Below are 18,593 nucleotides of genomic sequence, written 5' to 3' on the forward strand. Positions count from 1 at the left end.
AAAGTGGGCGGGTCTGGATGAAGTCCAGGGCCAAATTTTTGTCCCAGTCCAGCCCTGCAGCCCCCCTGCACATCACACAGCCCCCTCCCCCAGCTGTGTAAGCAGGGAGGGAAGGGGCACTTTACATTTTTTTTTTTTTTATACTGCCCCTTTGAAAAATAAATTCTGATCACTTTTATTGCTCTCAGAAGGAATGTAAACATCCCTTGTGACAGTAATAGGCAGTGAGAGGTACTCTTTATGAAGGGATCTGGGGTCTATAAGACCCCAAATCCCTCCTTTGGACTTAAAAGCATTCAAAACGCCAAGTTTGACTGTTTTGAATACTGTAATTTTTAAAAATTTGGCGCCTTTAAGTCTTCTGTAAACCGGAAGTGATGTCATAACATCACGTGCCGGCTGATCACTTGGGCCTCCCGGTGGGACAGGAGAGCCCGGACGAGCCGCGGAAGCCGGCAGAAGGGGGCGTCTCCTTGTGCTTCTTGGGATAACAACCGATGCGGCTAAGCCGCACGGCTCTTTTCCAAAGCAGGAATAGAGCAGGGGTCGGCAGCCCTCGGGCCGCACCCTATCCTGCCGTTGCTAAATGTTCGGCCCCTCAGTGCACGTGATGAGTTCACGTGCACCCGGCTTGCGGACATTTAGCGGCAGCGGGCCGTAGGTTGCCGACCTCTGCTCTATATGGTTACGGTGCAAAGGCACCACCAACACCCAAAGCCCAATTTTCTGCACCTGATACTTCTATCCAAAGTCTGCAAAACAGACACCAGAATTTAACCAAAAAATCTCTTATCTTGTTCCAAGTGCACTAAATTGTGGCCTCATCTTACAGACTGGCTCCCCAAGCCGTTGTTTATCAAATAAAGAAAGCTTACAGGGAAAATGTCTTTTCTTTGCCTTTATAAATGTAATTTTTGCTGCAGCAGGTTCTATACACAGTACAGCTGCATTACTTTACAGACTAAGGGGACCCCATAAGGCACTATATTTAAAGTAAGTTTTCATTTTTATTGTTTTACTTTAGCATCAGTAAGTCCCTGCTCAGTTAAAAATTATGTTTTTTACAAACTTTTTTCATTGATACATGTCCCCTAGGACAGTACCCAGACCCCCATACCATTTGTATGCTAAATAACTTGCATCCAAGCCCTCAAAATGGGCACTTTTGATTTTTTCCATCCGGGTCTTATAGACTTCAATGGGGTTCATTATTCGGCTCTGAACTTTCGCAATGTTTGAGAGTTCTGGTGTGAACTGGACACGGGGGGTGTTTGGTCCATCTCTATTTATTGTGTCTGTTTCCACAATATATAGCACAGTGCTGTACTGAGAGCTCAATTACACCTTAAACAGGAGTAGCCGTTTTTGAGCAGAACCTGAAGATTCTTTGTTTGTTAAAGATGAGCCCTGCTTCAAACGTTTTCTAAATGCATGCTTTTTGTATAGTTATAGAAAGACCAACCTGCAGCCCGGATCAGTTCCAGTGCAATGATGGCAAGTGTATTAAGGGCAATCTGCGGTGCAACCAAGAACCTGACTGTGATGACCTTAGTGACGAGATAGGATGTGTAAATGGTAAGCATCCTACCTCACTATCAATCTGTCTGTCTTATTCATAAAGTATCAACATTTTCCAAAGTGCAAATGTGTGAATAGTAAGCATTTTGTCTTACTATCTAGTTGTCTATCTAATTTTGTAAAGTATCAACATTTTCCAAAGTGCTTTACAGGGAACATGAATTCATATCAGTCCCAGCCCTTGAATGAGCTAGCAGTCTAAAGTCTGTTCCACATTCATATAGGCACACACTGGTACCTGGTTTTTTTTTAAGCCAGTGGCGTGCAAAACACACCTCAAAAACTTCCACCCGGTGCCAAAAAAAAGTGCCCACACATAAAGAGTGAAACACAAAAACGTGCAACGGGTGTACAGAGTTCTCCACTAGAGAAGGACCTTACCCTGATCCCCAAAAGGCCCGGCCCAAGAGGCAGGTGCGAAAAACGTGTGTTGTGGTGAAGTGACCATGGTGCCATAAAATCAAGTGCTTTCACACCGTGACTATACGGCACCCCTGAACTGCCACTTCAGGGGCACATTCACCACTGGCTTTTCGAAGCATCCCTGACCCCCCAACCCAGACCACAGCAGACCCCACCACAGACAGGAAGGATATGGAGATCAGGAAGCCGGAAAAGAGCCCTTTACCATCAGGCTCTGCCGTCGCTCCCATCACTCCCTCCTAATTACATTCGGGAAGTACTAACCACTCCCCCCACCCATTCAAGAGGGGAGTAAGTGTTCTCTCCCGAATAACTGTCTGGAGCTAGATCCGCCCCAATCCAGGCCAGAAGGCCAGGGTCCCGACCCTCCGGTTCAGACACCGTGGTTTTCCATCCCCATCAGAAGGCTTCCCTTTCGGCTACGAACCGCTCCAGGTCACCTTCACTCCAGCAGGTTTTGCATAGAAACCGCAATCCCGTCTCTATTTCGCCATAGATCAGGGACGGAAGCAAGCGCCACCTCCTGGAAACTGATAAGAACAGATACTACACTTGATCTTAGCCAAAAGGCCGAGAAGCGAAGTTCTCTCTCCGAACTATACACACTGGTACCAATAGTGAGTATAAACCAGTTAAACAGCTGTATGGCTATTAAAAGTGTAGCAAAGTCCAAGCCTCTTTAGGCCTGATGGTTACCTCTGGAGTTAGGGAGAGCTGACATGCTTCAACGTAGAGTGGGTTACCAGGCATGGTGGGTGTAATGCAAGATGAACAGGTGGGCTTCAGATACTTTTTGAATGCAAAGAGATTTATTTTCTCATAAACAGACCTGTGGGAGACTGGGTTAGGGCCAGGACACCCTTAGGTGGATGCAAAGATAATTGGCAGACTCCGAGACTATACGGGTGAAGGCATCCAGCCAGACACCACTTCTGTATAGGTAGGATTGCTGTCTCCTATGGTAACAATCTTGAAACAGTCACTAACGATAATGGTGTTCAATTATTTGTAACACGAACAGTTCTCCTTACCCCACACTCACTCACTGTGGGTCTTCACTCACCTAACTTCCAGTCTCTCTCTCTCACTAGACTTCAGATCCACTAGACACGGGATCCCCTGAGCTCTTACACTTTAGCACTCAGTATCTTCCTCAAGCGTCACCCCTGCTTCCTTGCTGGGTCCCTGGCTTGGCACTCACAGATACTCCTCAAGCTTCACCCCCGCTGACACGTTAGGTCCCTGGCTTGGCACTCACTGATGCTCCACAAGCATCACCTTTGCTGTCCCGCTGGGTCCCTGACTTGGCACTTGGCTGAAGTTTTCCCATTGCTTCACCGTCCCCGGCTGGCAAGAAGTCTGCTCTGGTACTGGCCTCAGCTCACTCACTGTGGTCTCTGGTAGCAAGGTGGATGGTCCCTTATTGGCAACAGCTTCCCCTCTACCTCCAAATGCAACTGGCTCCCCGGCCGGCAGAACCGCTACTTCTGGTTGGACTACAAGCCCACAGTCCCAACCCTACGCTGCTCTCCTGCTGCTGGATAGGCCCCCCAGACAGCCTAGCAGCCAGATGTCCCCGGGTTAGGCCTAAGGCTTACGGCCTAGAAGCCCGGGGCAACATAACACACGTCCACCCAGACAGCCGTCCAGGTGGCACAGAACCCCGATTCCCTGACTCCACCCAAATAAATAGGCTCTCCCAGCAGGCCAAGGGACCCAAGAAACTCCCTGTCCATTGGCTGAGACACCCCATTCATTCATACTCTGTCCTTGCCATGCCCTTGTCTTATCTAATGTCACCAGATACCTGGCCACCTAGTGAGAGAAGTGAGAAGTGCAACAATTCCAGAATTAGGGGGAAATCAATTGATCTAACAATTGGCCAAGGCAAATATCGCCTGGCAATATAAATTTAATAGCAGCCCTGCCTAAACATCAGGGTGCTACAAAAGAAACTAGAAAACCTGGAAAGCCACATAAACACAGAAATACAATGCAAACTCCATATAAACAGGATTCTTGTGGCATCTGAGCTAGGGTTGCCACCTAATCCCTTTAAAACCGAACACATATTAATTACACAGGTCCTGTGGCTAATTAAGGTGGTAATTAAACTCACTTAGTGCCTTATCTACATTAAATTAGCCACATAACCTGTGTAATTCATATGTGTTTGGTTTTAAAGGGATGAGGTGGCAACCCTAATCTGAGCCCGACATGCCTGCACTAAGGGACATCAATTACAAGCACTGCACTTCTGTGCTTGCCATATAGCATTTAATTGAGCATAATCCTTGGTCACCTTCTTATATACTGTTGGTCTCTTCTCAGAATCCATAGCTTGCACATCTACCCAGTTCAACTGTGGTGGGAGAACACATCTATGTATTCCCCTGTTATGGAAGTGCGATCATGACAAAGACTGTGAGGACGGCTCAGATGAGAAGGACTGCGGTATGTATTTCTTGTGATGAAAAGGTGTGGATAACGTCTTCTAGGCCATAATACAGGAATAGTACAACAATATCACCTGACAACACTATGGGCTTGTTGACACTTGCATTAGCGATCTGAGGAGCAATTCACGGTAGATTGCTTTTCAGGCGGCATCATGTGCTGAAGAAGTCTTTAGGTAGCCTCGTCACTGCCTGTTTTGCCTCTTTTACCTCTAAAAGCTCACGCATCGCACTGTGAATGTATTCATTGCACATTGTTGCAGGGGAGTTGCGGCATGGCCCAATTCACTTGACAAGACAGGGCCCCATTAGCTGAACGCAATGAGATAAAAAAAATGGCAGCATTGTGATACAACATGTGTATATTCTCTGTGATATTCAGGGATATTGGCTCCAGTGTAGTGCATTTAAAACAAACCTGTAAGGCAAAGGCATAATGAGCTAATATGCAGCTGTGATCTGCAGCTGTGAACGGCTTGCTCAGCGCGGGAGATCTCTCCGCTGATCCCCGCTGAGCAGACGGATGACAGGTCCACGTCCGCTTCACTCATGCAGAGCAGACACAGAACGCTCTCCTCCATGGGCGGCCAGATCTAAATGGACCGCCTGTCTGTTTACACCCGATCCACTAGACTCTTTTTGGCGGATCGGATTGGATGTAGGTGGTTGTAGATGGACACCCGCCACTCCATAGAGAAGAATGGAGGTTCCGATTGGGTCCACCTGAAAAGCTGATAGGTGGACTTGATCAGAACGTCCGTGTGAAAAGGGCTTAACATTTAATTCAGAATAATCGTTAGTTGCCTTCTTATATACTATATGGGTCTCTTCTCAGGATTGGAAGGTTGCGGCCCTGGCTGGTTCAGCTGTGGTGGGAGCAAGAATCTATGTTTACCCTTGTCATGGAAATGCGATGGTGATCCAGACTGTGAGGACGGTGAGGACGAGAAGGACTGCGGTATGAACCTCTTGGGATGAAGAGATGTGGATAATCTCTGCTATCTCATAGCTGTGTGTAGAAAAGCTTATGTAATGAAACAGTTTAATTTTAATAAAATGAGTGTGCTGAGGTTTGTACATCTGTTACACTCTTGCTTGTGGCACAGTCATTAAAGCATATTTTGATGTATCACACACGCGGAGTTGGAGTTTCAATCAATTTTGTTATAAAAATGATTGTGTTTGTAGGTTATCACTTGTTATTGCTTGATAATTGCCCCCTTTACCCAACGGATCGATCAGAAGTCTAGAATTACGGGAGATTATCCCTTGTTTGGGTGGAACCCTGCCATGTTTGTCTATCATACCAATCACATTGTACAACATTCATTCCTTTTGAAGATTTTTTCCAAAACGAATTTGCTTATTATGGCCCCCAAAACTATAGTAAAGCACGTAATAAAATATGTAAAGCATGGGCTATACTAATGTTATAGTAGAACTGAAGGCAAAACTTTTTTTCCATTTTGGATAGAGTAAAGGAGGGTTATTACCCCGTCAGTTTATTTTGCCATCTGTGTGCTACTGGGGAGATTTTCCTTCACTTTCTGTCCCATAGCCAAACAGGAAATGAAATAAAATTCCTGAAAATTAAGGGAATTCCTTGGGGACCCCCTGGTGTCCAGAACTAGAAGTGTCCCCATTGGAAGATTTATTACTTTTCTGGGGACAACCCAAAATTTGGAATTTTATTTCACTTTCAATGATCATGGTAACAAGTAGAGAGGGCAAATTCCCTTAATGGGGACGCAGACAGCAATAAAACCTGACAGGTGTTCTAATCCTTCTGCACTCCATCCAAACATTTTGCCTTTAGTTATACTTTAAAGCAGTTGTAAACCCTGTTACACCACTTGTACCTACAGGTAAAGCTTTTTACTGGGCTTACCTCTAGGTACTGTAAATATCTCCTAAACCTGCACGGTTACATAGTATAGTTACATAGTAGGTAAGTTCGAAAAAAGACACAAGTCCATCAAGTCCAACCTATGTGTGTGATTATATGTCAGTATTACATTGTATATCCCCGTTTGTCGTTTAGGTGCTTATCTAATAGTTTCTTGAAACTATCAATGCTCCCCGCTGAGACCACCGACTGTGGAAGGGAATTCCACATCCTTGCCGCTCTTACAGTAAAGAACCCTCTACGTAGTTTAAAGGTTAAACCTCTTTTCTTCTAATTTTAATGAGTGGCCACGTGTCTTGTTAAACTCCCTTCCGCAAAAAAGTTTTTTTTTTTTTTAAATTCTTTATTTTTATTTTTGAAAGAGGTAATCATATGAAAACACAGAAACAATCCCTTAAAATAAAAAATGAATACATACAATAACGGTCTCGTCCATGGCACTCCGATGTATAGTCTTTTATATATAAGTAAAACTTTTCATTATCTACGGGGTACCATCAGATTGTAAAGGAAAGGGAGGCTCTGTATGACACACGACCACTCTTTAAACGGCAAATTTTATATAGAGAGGGAAATAGTGTGAATCACTTTGATCCGGGATCAAGCGACCCAAGAGAGAGAACCAGAGAAGAAGAAGAAAGATGAATAAATGAGAAGAAAGAGAAAGCGAGGAGAGGAGAAAAAAAAACAAAAAACTAAATAAATAAATAAATAAAACGGGGGGGGGGGGGGGGGCGGGGAGGAGGTAAACATACCCCCGACCAGTTTCGCCACCCCCTTCGGGGGAAACGTGCGCGATCGCTGTATCGTTGTGGGTTAGACCATCAGCTCATTGTATTCCGCAGAGTAAACAAACTCGTGCCACCAAAACCATTTTTTGGAGAATTGTTCACTAAGGCCTCTCTCTGTGGCCACCAGGTCTTCCATTGCCCTGATTTCTGACACCTTTCTCAACCAAATGGTCACTGATGGGGGCTGCGCCTGCTTCCAACACAGGGGGATGCAATTCCTCGCCGCCGTGATCAGGAGAGGGACAATTGATTTCTTATATACTTTGGTGGGAAACTCGTGGTGTTGAAGAAGAAAGAATTCAGGGGTCTCAGGTATCTCTCAGTCCGTGAATTTTTGCACTATGCGCCGTACTTCCGTCCAGAAAGGGCGGAGGGTTCAACATGACCAGAAGACATGTAGCAGGGAGCCGGTCTCCTCTCCACATCTCCAACATAGGTTTGAACTCTGGGGGAACATCTGATGTATTTTTTCCGGGGTGTAGTACCACCGAGCTAGTAGCTTGTATCCCGCCTCTTGATGTCTGGCGCATACGGATATCTTATGAGCAAAAAGAAAGAGCCGATCTATTTGTTTCTCTGTAAATTTCACCCTAGATCCTTCTCCCACTTGGATATGTAGAGAAGTCTGAAGTCCTGAGGTTGATCAAGTAGCAGTTGGTAAGTCAGGGAGATGGCATGTCTCAGTGGAGTTTGTTCCACACACAACAGTTCAAAGGTGGTTAATTGCCTCTCAAACAACTCCGGCGTAGGCAGCGAGCCAATAAAATGAGTACGTTGAATTTTCTGCCAAAACGACAAACCCACCAGGGCTGGATCCTCTGTGATTTGTTGCCTGTTTTTCCACTGGCCATCGATAAGAAAGTGTCTTGCTTGAGATCGCTCAACCTCCAGCAGCTGCAAGAATCTGGGGTCATCAAGACCTGGCGCAAACGCTGGATTTACAACAATGGGGGTGAGTGGGGACGGGAGTGGAGCGACCAAAAAATCGCGGAAAACTTTGCGGGCCGTTTGCCACGTTTCCCCCACTGTCGGGTGTTTAATTATTCGGTTGGGCATGGGCTTATGACACCCAGGCAACAAATCCAATCTGGTTCCTGCTAAGGTGTATTCTATTTGCACCCACTGCTTCAAGGTACTGTGTCGGCACCAGTCTAGTATCCTAGTCAAGTGACATGCCATTAAGTAGAGATTCGCATCCGGTAAGGCAATACCCCCTCTTAGCTTTGGTAATCTAAGGGTGGTCTGGGCTACGCGTGGTGGTTTTTGAGCCCAAACGAACCTCACAAATGTTTTGTTAACTGCTTTAAGGAAGGACGCAGGAATACGTACAGGGAGAGCCTGGAAATGGTAAAGTAACCGCGGCATAATGTTCATTTTTAATATGGCACACCGCCCAAACCATGAAAACATTCCTTTCTGCCAGGTCTGGAGATCCTTTTTTATGGCTGTTAAGAGGGGAGGGAAGTTGAGAGAGAAGATTTCTTCTTTTCTGCTTGGCAAATAAATGCCCAAGTATTTAATGTGGGATGAGGCCCATCTAAAAGGGAAGTCTACTCTAATCAACTCAGCCAAGGATGGTGGCAGATTGATCTCTAGAGCCTCGGATTTCTGGTAATTAATGTGGAAAAAAGACAGTTTTTCGTAGGTCTTCAGTTCTGCAAGCAGATTTGGGATGGACGTCAGTGGGCTGGTCAGAAAGAAAAGCAAATCATCTGCAAAGGCAGCTATTTTAGGGGAAAGGGTGTCATTCAATCTAAGCCCCTTGATATTCGGGTTATCTCTGATAAATCTTAGGAAAGGTTCGAGGGTCAGGATAAATATCAGAGGCGATAAGGGACATCCCTGTCTTGTCCCATTTGTTATTTGAAATGATGAAGATAGGTGGCCGTTCACCTTGACCTGTGCCGAAGGGCAGGAGTAGATTGCTTGCACCCAGTTCATCATGCGATCTCTGAGACCCAAACTCCGGAGGGTTTCGAAGAGAAAAGGCCAGCTTACCCTATCAAACGCTTTCTCCGCATCTGTTGACAGGAGCACCATCGGAGTTTTCAGTTTCCGTGACGCATATATTAGGTTGATTGCTTTAGTTGTATTGTCACGTGCCTCCCTCGAGGGAACAAATCCCACTTGGTCGGAGTGAATCAATTGAGGGATCAGGTCTATAAGCCGAATGGAGAGAATTTTTGTGAACATTTTCAAATCAATGTTTAGTAATGAGATCGGCCTGTAGCTTTGGCATAGTAGGGGGTCTTTGCCCTCCTTTGGAATAACTGTAATGTGAGCGCGTAGTGTGTCTCTGGGAAGGGCAAGGCCTTCACCTGCAGCGTTGTATGCCGAAATGAAATGCGGAGTCAAAAGATCCCCAAAGGTCTTGTAGTATAGCAGGGAGTATCCATCCGGACCCGGGGCTTTGCCCAATTGCATGCTCGCCATCGCTCGGGTTACTTCGTCCGCCGAGATGGGTTTCTCCAATGCTGTTTAAATCCTCGTCTGATAGTTGAGGCAAACCAGATCTTTGTAGGTAATCTTGTATCTTACCCTGTTCCACCTGTGACGCCCCTTCAGAAGAAGGACGTGTCAAGTTGTATAAAGAGGTGTAGTACTTTCGAAACTGTTCTGCTATGGCTTCTGTGGTGTGAACCTTATGGTAAGTTTCAGTATATATTTCGGGGATAAACGTTCGTGCCCGTTGGGCTCTGAGAGCTCGTGCCAGCAGTTTACCGCTTTTGTTACTGTGCATATAGAACGTTTTCCTGCATTTGGCTATCACCTCTTTTGCCCTATGTAGAGCCATGATACGTAATTGATTCCGCAATGCTGTTAAATCTGCCAATGCTTGTTCAGCGAGCGACCGTTTGTGGGTGGCCTCTAAGGATCGGATTTTACCTAGGAGTTCCAAGGTCTGTTGCTCTCTGGCCTTCTTGATGCGGGACCCTATTTTTATTAAGAGACCCCTAATGTAGCTTTTGTGGGCTTCCCACACGATTGTTGAGGCTGTTTCTGAGTTTGTGTTTTCGGCAAAAAATTGCCTCAATTCCTTAGACACCTCCGTGACCACCTTAGGCATCTGGATCAAAGAATCGTTGATCTTCCACATCCACTGCTTGGTTATGGGTGTCAAGATGTCTATGTCCACCATAACCGGGGCATGATCTGAGAATGTAATAGATCCGATCGATGCTGACGTAACCCTAGACAGAAGAGATTGGGGCATCATAATTAGGTCAATTCGGGTATATGAATCGTGGGGGTGCGAATAGAAAGTGTAATCTCGTTGGTTCGGATGAAGAATCCGCCACACGTCTACTAGATGGAAAGCATAAAAGCTTTTCTTTAGGCATTTCAGTGCCGCATAGGAGAGCTGGGAGGTGGTCTTAGATGAGTCCAAAGTAGGGTCCATGATGAAATTCATGTCACCTCCCAGTATCACTGCCCTTTCAACAAACTCTCCCAGCTTGGTCAAGACTGGTTCAAGGAAAGTAATCTGGTTTGTGTTTGGGAGATAAAGGTTCACTAGGGTAACCATAGAGCCACCCAGTGTCCCTTTCACAAACAGTGCCCTACCCTCCGTGTCGCTCCACTTATCTTTCTCCTGCCACGGAGTAGTATTGCGAATCAGAATGCTTACCCCCCTGGACTTGGAGTCAGATGGGCACCCATGGTAAGTCACCGGGAAGAGACAATTCTTGAGACCAGGTATTTTGTCAGCACGAAAATGCGTCTCCTGCAGGAAACAAATGTGAGCCCCTGTTCGTTTCAGGTTAGACATAACAATAGTGCGCTTCTCTGGGGTGTTCAGACCCTTTACATTAATCGAGAGCAAGCGAACTGGTTCCTGACCACTGCTGGTCATGGCGAGAACTGGTGGAGGGGGGAAAAAAAAAAAAAGGGGGGGGGGGGGGGAGAAGGGAAGAAAGGAAGATACGAGAGAAGATAGAGAGAACAGAAACAAAAATACACATAGACATAGACAGCTAATACGCAAACGCGTATGGGAGACCTAATCTCCAAACACCCTAGTGACCCCAAAAGAGAAGCCACTAACTGGATGTAACCCTATGTGGGGAAAGTGGTTGTGTACAGCAGGGCATAGAGGCTCCCTATCCCCCACCAGTCTATAAGATAAAACAGTGATAATAAATGACTGATATATCCGGCTAAGTCTATGTAATGGCCCCAAATCTTTAAGCTAGCTAAGGGCGTAGCCCTGACTGGATATTTAACAGTGCAAACTCTCAGGTCAACATAAAAACATCATCAAAATAAACTTGTATAAACAGGGAAATCTCTCCCCCTCACTGCCCAGGAAGAGGGATTTATCAACAGAGTGGAGGATATAACCCCACTGCAAGAAGTCCCCGGGATATTCTGCATTACCCCAGCAGCCGCTTGACAATTAATCCCCTGAACCACGTCCCCCCCATCCACAGCTCATGTTCCCCCGAAGACCACCACCCCCAATGAAGGGGCGGGGGGGGGGAAATGCGGAAAGGACATGGCAGGGAGAAGGCCAGGAGGAGGGAGGGAAGGAGACGGGGCAAAGGGGGCGGGTAAATAGGAAGGAGGAGCCCTGAACTCACGGGTCAGGAGGAGAGGATGGAGGAAGGAAAAGGGGGGAAGGGGGGGTGAGGGAGGTGCAAGGAAGAGGGAGGGGGATCCTCTATTGCAGGCTGAGCAGCATCCCCAATAAATCCGCACAATTCACGAGGTTACCCTCAACTGGATGCTGTGTCAGCCCGCCCCAAATGGGACATTAAGCTCCATACAATTAGTCCCCTCTTAGTAAACCCGCAGACAACACCCCCCCCCTCGACCCTCTTGAAATCAATGAAATAGGACAGAGACAATACATGTTACTCGTAAAGCAAATGCTAGGCAAATGATCTCTGATCCAACTGACCCTCCAAGCAAAGTCCTCTGTACTTGATCCGCATCTCCCCCCGTGGCTATCCTCAGAAGTCCGTGCAAAGGAATAAGTATTCCCCCGACCCCCGGCCGCTCCCCCCCCCAACAAGCTCCCAACCACCCCCTCCCCCCCACCCAAAATCGTCTTGGGGTCAGACCTCAGGGGCCGCGGGCATAGCTAGCAAGCAGGGCGGGGAGGGAGAGGAGATAGGGAGGGGGTGAAAATCCCTTAGTCTAGCGGCAGAAAGTTCAAGTCCCGGGAACACTCACTTGTGGGCTTCTGCTGGTGTTACGGGTCCGGATCTTGGGCTCTGATCGGTGTGTGATCCCTCCGTCTGCGTCTTGAAGAGCGGCGTGGCTGTGTCGGAGGCGGCGCCTGCGGCCTCAGACGAAGATCTCCGCCAGAAAGATAGAGCAGCCAGTCCTGCATGGGGATCTCCTCCATCTCCAGGAAATGAAACAGCTCCGGGAGATCCGAGTGGCGTCTCAGTGTGTAAGAGGCACCCGCTTTACGGACCGTTAACTGTAGCGGGAATCCCCAGCGGTATTGAAGTTGAGTGCCGCGCAGATATTCCAGCAGGGGTTTGAGCATGGCTCTCCTCCGTAGGGTTGCCCGAGAGATATCCGGAAAGACGGAGATAGCCGCCCCGTCGAAATCCACCGCTCCCTTCTGCCAGGCGGCTCTCATGATACTTTCTTTCTGCGCGTACCTATGAAGCCGGCAAATCACATCTCTGGGACGATCTTGTTCCCCTGGCCGGGAGCCGAGTGCCCTATGCACCCTGTCAAACTCCCACTGCACAGCGGGTTCTGGCTCCATGATCTTTTGTAGGATTGCCCGCACAGTCTCCTGCAGATTCTCAGACCCCGTGGCCTCAGGTATCCCTCGAAGCCGCAAGTTGTTCCTGTGGCTTCGGTTCTCGAGATCCTCTGCGTGCAGCTGCATCTCCGCCAACTGTTCTTGGCTTAACTGCTGTGTCCACTCTAAGTGAGCAATACGAGCCTCCAGAGCCTCCATATTTGCCTCCCCGCTGGACAGTCTCACATCGATACTCTGTACTTCCTCCCGCACTTGCTGGAAGTCACGGCTGCTCCTCCACCTGCGACACCATGGCTGCCAAGTCTGCTTTGGTTGGGAGGGCTCTCAGTAGCGCCCTGATGTCGTCCTCGTCCCTGGGTGTGAGAGTAGACATCCCCTGGCTGCTCGAAGTGCCGGACTGAGAGTCTAACAAAGGCGGGATGCCTGTGAGGGAGTTATGCATTGGGCTGTGTGAGACCTCCATGATGGGAGAGAGGGTTGATGAGGGCCCACTATCACCACATGTTCCTCTGCAGTTCACTGCCGGCGCGGAGCGGGGTTTGTCTCTGAAATATCGGTCAATCTGGTCTGCCTGAGCCGCTGTGTACATCCTCCCTGAGGACTGGTGCCCAGAACTGGACAGCATACTCCAGGTGCGGCCGGACCAGAGTCTTGTAGAGTGGGAGAATTATCATTTTATCTCTGGAATTAATCCCCTTTTTAATGCCAATATTCTGTTTGCTTTGTTAGCAGCAGCTTGGCATTGCATGCCATTGCTGAGCCTATCATCTACTAAGACCCCAAAGGTCCTTTTCCATCCTAGATTCCCCCAGAGGTTCTCCCCCCAGTGTATAGATTGCATTCATATTTTTGCCACCCAAATGCATTATTTTACATTTTTCTACATTAAACCTCATTTTCCATGTAGTTGCCCACCCCATTAATTTGTTTATATCTTTTTGCAAGGTTTGCACATCCTGCAGAGAAGTTATTGCCCTACTTAGCTTAGTATAGTCTGCAGGTTAAGAAGATATTTAACATATATGCCTGCGCCGACATCATCGGCGCATGCGCACTGAAGAAACAGCTCGATCGTGCCGTTTCTAAAGGGCCTGTGCTGTGACCAGCGGCTCCCGCGTGCAAGCGCGGGAGAGACATCATCGTGGCTCTGGCCAATCACAGCGCCAGAGCCCGCAAACCCGGAAATAACTCCGGGAGACACGTTGCCGGTCAAAGCGGTGTGCAGCAACAGCTTCCATTTAAGGTAAGTATTTCATAATGAGTTAGCATGTTGTGCATACTAGCTTATTATGCCTTTTTGTCTTGCAGGGTTTTTTATTTTTTTTATTTTTTATATGGGTTTACAACCACTTTAAGACCTGTTATTTCTAGGTTTCTTCTGGGCTAAATAGGTTGGAGAAGGCCGGACTAAATGGGGGTTCATTTTATAGTTCTCCCATAGACCCCTCCATACAAGTCCACGTTTGCTGAAAATGTGCCTGTTACAAATCTATTTCTATGAAGGTCAGCTGCTTCCTCGATCACATAACACAGGGATTCAGACACTGCTGTCTTTGTTGTAACGACTCCCTGACAGTCTTGTGAGCTGCAAATTTTCCTTAACATGAATGGACACTAATAAGATACGGGTGGCTTTAAATATATCTGAATCCAAGAACAAAAATGTAATATATCGCAGCCTACAAGTCCTTGAATGCGGTGGCTGCATTTTTTTTCTTTTTTTAAGGCTATCTACATTTGCTGCTAATACAAAATAAATAAAAAATAATTTTGATCCTGCCAGAAATCCAGTGTTCTTGAAACCTCCTCTGTACTGATCTGATGTCTCCAACAATGTGAACAGCTTTTACCAGTTCTCTTCTCCAGGTGACAGAACACCTTCTCCCTGCGCTATGGAGATATGTTAAGGTGGAGGTGTTCTCCAGTTTTATAGCGAAAGTTAAATCTCTTTACCACTTAAGGACCGAGCCTCTTTCTGAGATTTGTTGTTTACAAGGTAAAAACATTTTTTTTTTGCTAGAAATCTACTTAGAACCCTCCAAACATTATACATTTTTTTTCTAACAACCTAGAGAATAAAATGGCGGTCATTGCAGTACTTTCTGTCACACCGTATTTGCGCAGCGATCTTACAAGCGCACTTTTTTGGGAAAAAATACACTTTTTTGAATTAAAAAATAAGATCTCAGATCTCATATTTGGACTTGAACGCAATAAAAAAAAAAAAATTAGTCATTTGAAAAAATGGCCCTTTAAGACATATGGGCAGAAATGACGTTATGACATCGCTTGCGCCCTGCCATGGTATGGAGACGGGTGGGGGCCATCTTCCCCCTCACTCGTCTCCATACCTAGCCACGGACAGGTCCCGATCGCCTCCGCCGCTGCTGACAGCTCCGGTAAGCGGCAGAGGGTGCGGGAGAGCGGCGGGAGGGGGGTGGCACCTCTCCCGCCACCAATAGTGGTGATCTTTGTTGCGAATCCGCTGCAGAGACCACCGTTATCGTAAACACAACTGGCTTCTGAAGAGATGGATAGCTCGGTTGTGGCAGCAGCTGCTGCCGTTACCGAGATATCTATCTTTAAAGTGCCGATGTATATGTACAGGAGTCGGTCGGCAAGTGGTTAAGAGCTATGGACGAAAGTGACATCTTCCCCTCACTTGTCTCCATACCCAGGAAGGAGAAGCCGCTACCGACGGCTCCGGTAAGCGGCGGAGGGCACCAGAGAGCGGCAGAAGGGGGTGCCCCTCTCCCGCTGCCGATAAAAGTGATCTTGCGGCGAATCTGCCGCAGAGACCACTATTATCGGAAACAGGAGCGCCCACCGAAGAAGAGGATACCAGGGCTAAGGTAGCTAGCTGCTGCCATAACAAAGATACCTCTCTTCAAAGTTAGGATGTATATCGGCATGCGGCAGTTCGGTGGTTACAATTAACTATATAAGTTGCAAGGGTTTTTAGCAAACTTTTTTTTTTGCTAACTAAATTTCTCTGCTAGTCTGCCATTATTATATTCACAATTTTAGTGGGGTTTTAACCATTTAAGGACCGGAAGGATTTGTCCCCTTAATGACAATTGCGCGGTCGTGCGACGTTGTACCCAAACGAAATTTATGTACTTTTTTTTCCCCACAAATAAAGCTTTCGTTTGGTGATATTTGATCTCCTCTGCGGGTTTTATTTTTTTTGCGCTATAAACAAAAAAAGAGCGACAATTCTGAAAAAAACTTTTTGCTATTATAAATATCCCAAAAAATTTATTTAAGAAAACCCAAATTTATTCATAAGTTTAGGCTAATATGTATTCTTCTACATATTTTTGGTAAAAAAAAAAACGCAATAAGCGTATATTGATTGGTTTGCGCAAAAGTGATATCGTCTACAAAATAGGGGATAGATTTATCTTTTAGATTTTCTTTTTTTCTTTTTTTTTTTTTTTTTAATAGTAATGGCGGCAATCTGCGATTTTTAGCAGGACTGCGACATTGCAGCAGACAGATCTGACACTTTTGACACATTTTAGGGATCAGTGTTATAAAAATGTACTGATTACTGTGTAAATGTCACTGGCAGGGAAGGGGTTAACACTAGGGTGGCGATCAAGGGGTTAAATGTGTTCCCTGGGAGGTGTTTCTAACTCTGGGGAAGTGGACTGACAGGGAGTACAGACAGATCACTGTTCCTGATCACTAGGAACAGCAGATCTGTCTCTCCTCCCCTGTCAGAACGGGGATCTGTCTGTTTACATTGACAGATCCCCGTTATGGCTCTCTTTCCCGCGATTGCGGGTGGCCAGCGGACATCGCGGCTACCAGTCACACGCATCGGCTCTGGCGTCGCACCCCCTATCTCTCTTAAAGTGGCCATTGTACACCTATGGCAATTCTCCCAGACCTGCCCCAGTATAATGATGGCACTGGTCCTTAAGCGGTTAAAGCGGTAATAAACCCAAAACAAAAATGGAAAACAATGCAGCTTACCAGTCGTTAGATGTGGTGACTGTATTCGTTTTCTTTTTTTGGGGCTTTTTCCCTCTGTTTTCACCTGAGGTAACACACCTCCTGTATTAGAATGCACCCACTCTGGATGAAGGAACACAGGGGGCACCTTTGGAAAGCAGCATTGTCAGCCTCGGAGGAGAGGGAAGCGTTAGATGTATTAGCAGATTTAGATACACTAACAAATTGAAGCCAAACTTCAGCTAACACTTTAAAATCAGTTACAGCAAACTGTTTTTTTCTTTCCTTTTACATGAATAACTAAAAGCTGATCATTGTAAGTACCTCTGTCAGTTGTAAATGGTTTGTCTCATCTTTGTTAACTGTTATCTGCTGGAGAGCTTGTTCTTTTGAAAAACAACAGACTTACTGGCCGGATCACCAGGTGACAATGGAAGAAAGAAAGCCTAAAAAAGAAAATGAATGCAGCCATCACATCTAGACATGTGCAATTTGTTTAGTTCCGAATGTGTTTTTCGTCAAAATTTCAACATATTCATTCATTTGGAAGCACCCGAATGAATGAAAGAGTATTTGACCATTTTTTTCAAAAATCTAATTTTCTAAAAGAACGAAAATTCGAAAGAATGAAAATCAGAAAATTCAAAAATCAGAGCGAAAATCGGAAAATAAGAACGAAAATCGGAAAATAAGAAAACAAAAATCAGAAAATAAGAGAACGAAAATCGGAAAATAAGAATGAAAATTGGAAAATAAGAACAAAAATCAGATAATAAGAAAACAAAAATCGGAAAATAAGAAAGAACGAAAATCAGAAAATAAAAACGAAAGTCCGAAAGAACGAAAAACATTTGGATAATTTTGTTTTTTGTATTTTCTATTATAATTAAATTATTAACCATTGTTATAGTTTTGATTATTATTATTATTATTTATTAATAATAATATTTTATTAATAAATAATAATTTATTAATAATAATAATTAATTAAATTATAGGTATTGGAATTTCCTTTCAAATTTGTCTGTGAGTGAGCGTAACGAATACGAATTTATCCGAAGTTACGAATTATCGGAAATAACGAATGCCGCATCTAAACAACTGGAACATAACAAATACGAATGCATCTGAAGTTATGAATTATCGAAATACCGAAAACTGCATCTAAACAAATGGAACGTAACAAATTCAAATGCATCCGAACAGTTACGAATTAAGGAGATAACGAATGCTGATCATAACGAATGAGCCAATAAATTAAAAAAAAAAAGAAACAATAAAAATGTTTTTTTTTTCGGCAGTGCACATGTCTAATCACATCTAAGATTTTTTTATTTATTTTTGTATATAAGATTGTATCAAAAAATAAAAAATGGTAAGCTACAATATAATCCATTTTTGCTTTTTTGGTTTAATCCCGCTTTATTTGAGTCTTAAATTTGAAATGTGTAATTTCTGCATCAAGACATTTAAATAGTAATTGAAAATTACTTGTAACCATAAGAATTTTTTGTTGATTTTTTTTTTTTTTTTTTTTTTTAATATTTTGGACTATTCTGGCTTAAAATATAGATTCAAGTATGTCATCTTACCAGAAATAAAGTACCTTCCATTGCTCTGTCAACTCCAAATTCCTTTTATTGTGCTGCTGCTGTGATCTGACTTCCTGTTGGAGGGTGGCTACATTTGTTCTTCATACTCCCACTGTATGTAAGGAGGATGTTACAGCGAGGCAGAAAAACACAGCAAGAAAA

General features: G+C 45.2%; 1 long non-coding RNA gene and 1 pseudogene across 1 annotated transcript in view; both read right to left on the minus strand.

The window, feature by feature from the left end:
- The window catches only part of LOC141133323 (uncharacterized), a 75,319-nt gene that overhangs the window by 14,494 nt on the left and 42,232 nt on the right, over positions 1-18,593 (minus strand). The gene's annotated exons all lie outside the window — the stretch shown is intronic.
- LOC141135817 (U2 spliceosomal RNA) lies at positions 2,451-2,583 on the minus strand (annotated as a pseudogene).

The sequence above is a fragment of the Aquarana catesbeiana genome, linkage group LG03 (assembly GCF_042186555.1).
Source record: "Aquarana catesbeiana isolate 2022-GZ linkage group LG03, ASM4218655v1, whole genome shotgun sequence".
Classification (NCBI taxonomy): Eukaryota; Metazoa; Chordata; class Amphibia; order Anura; family Ranidae; genus Aquarana; species Aquarana catesbeiana.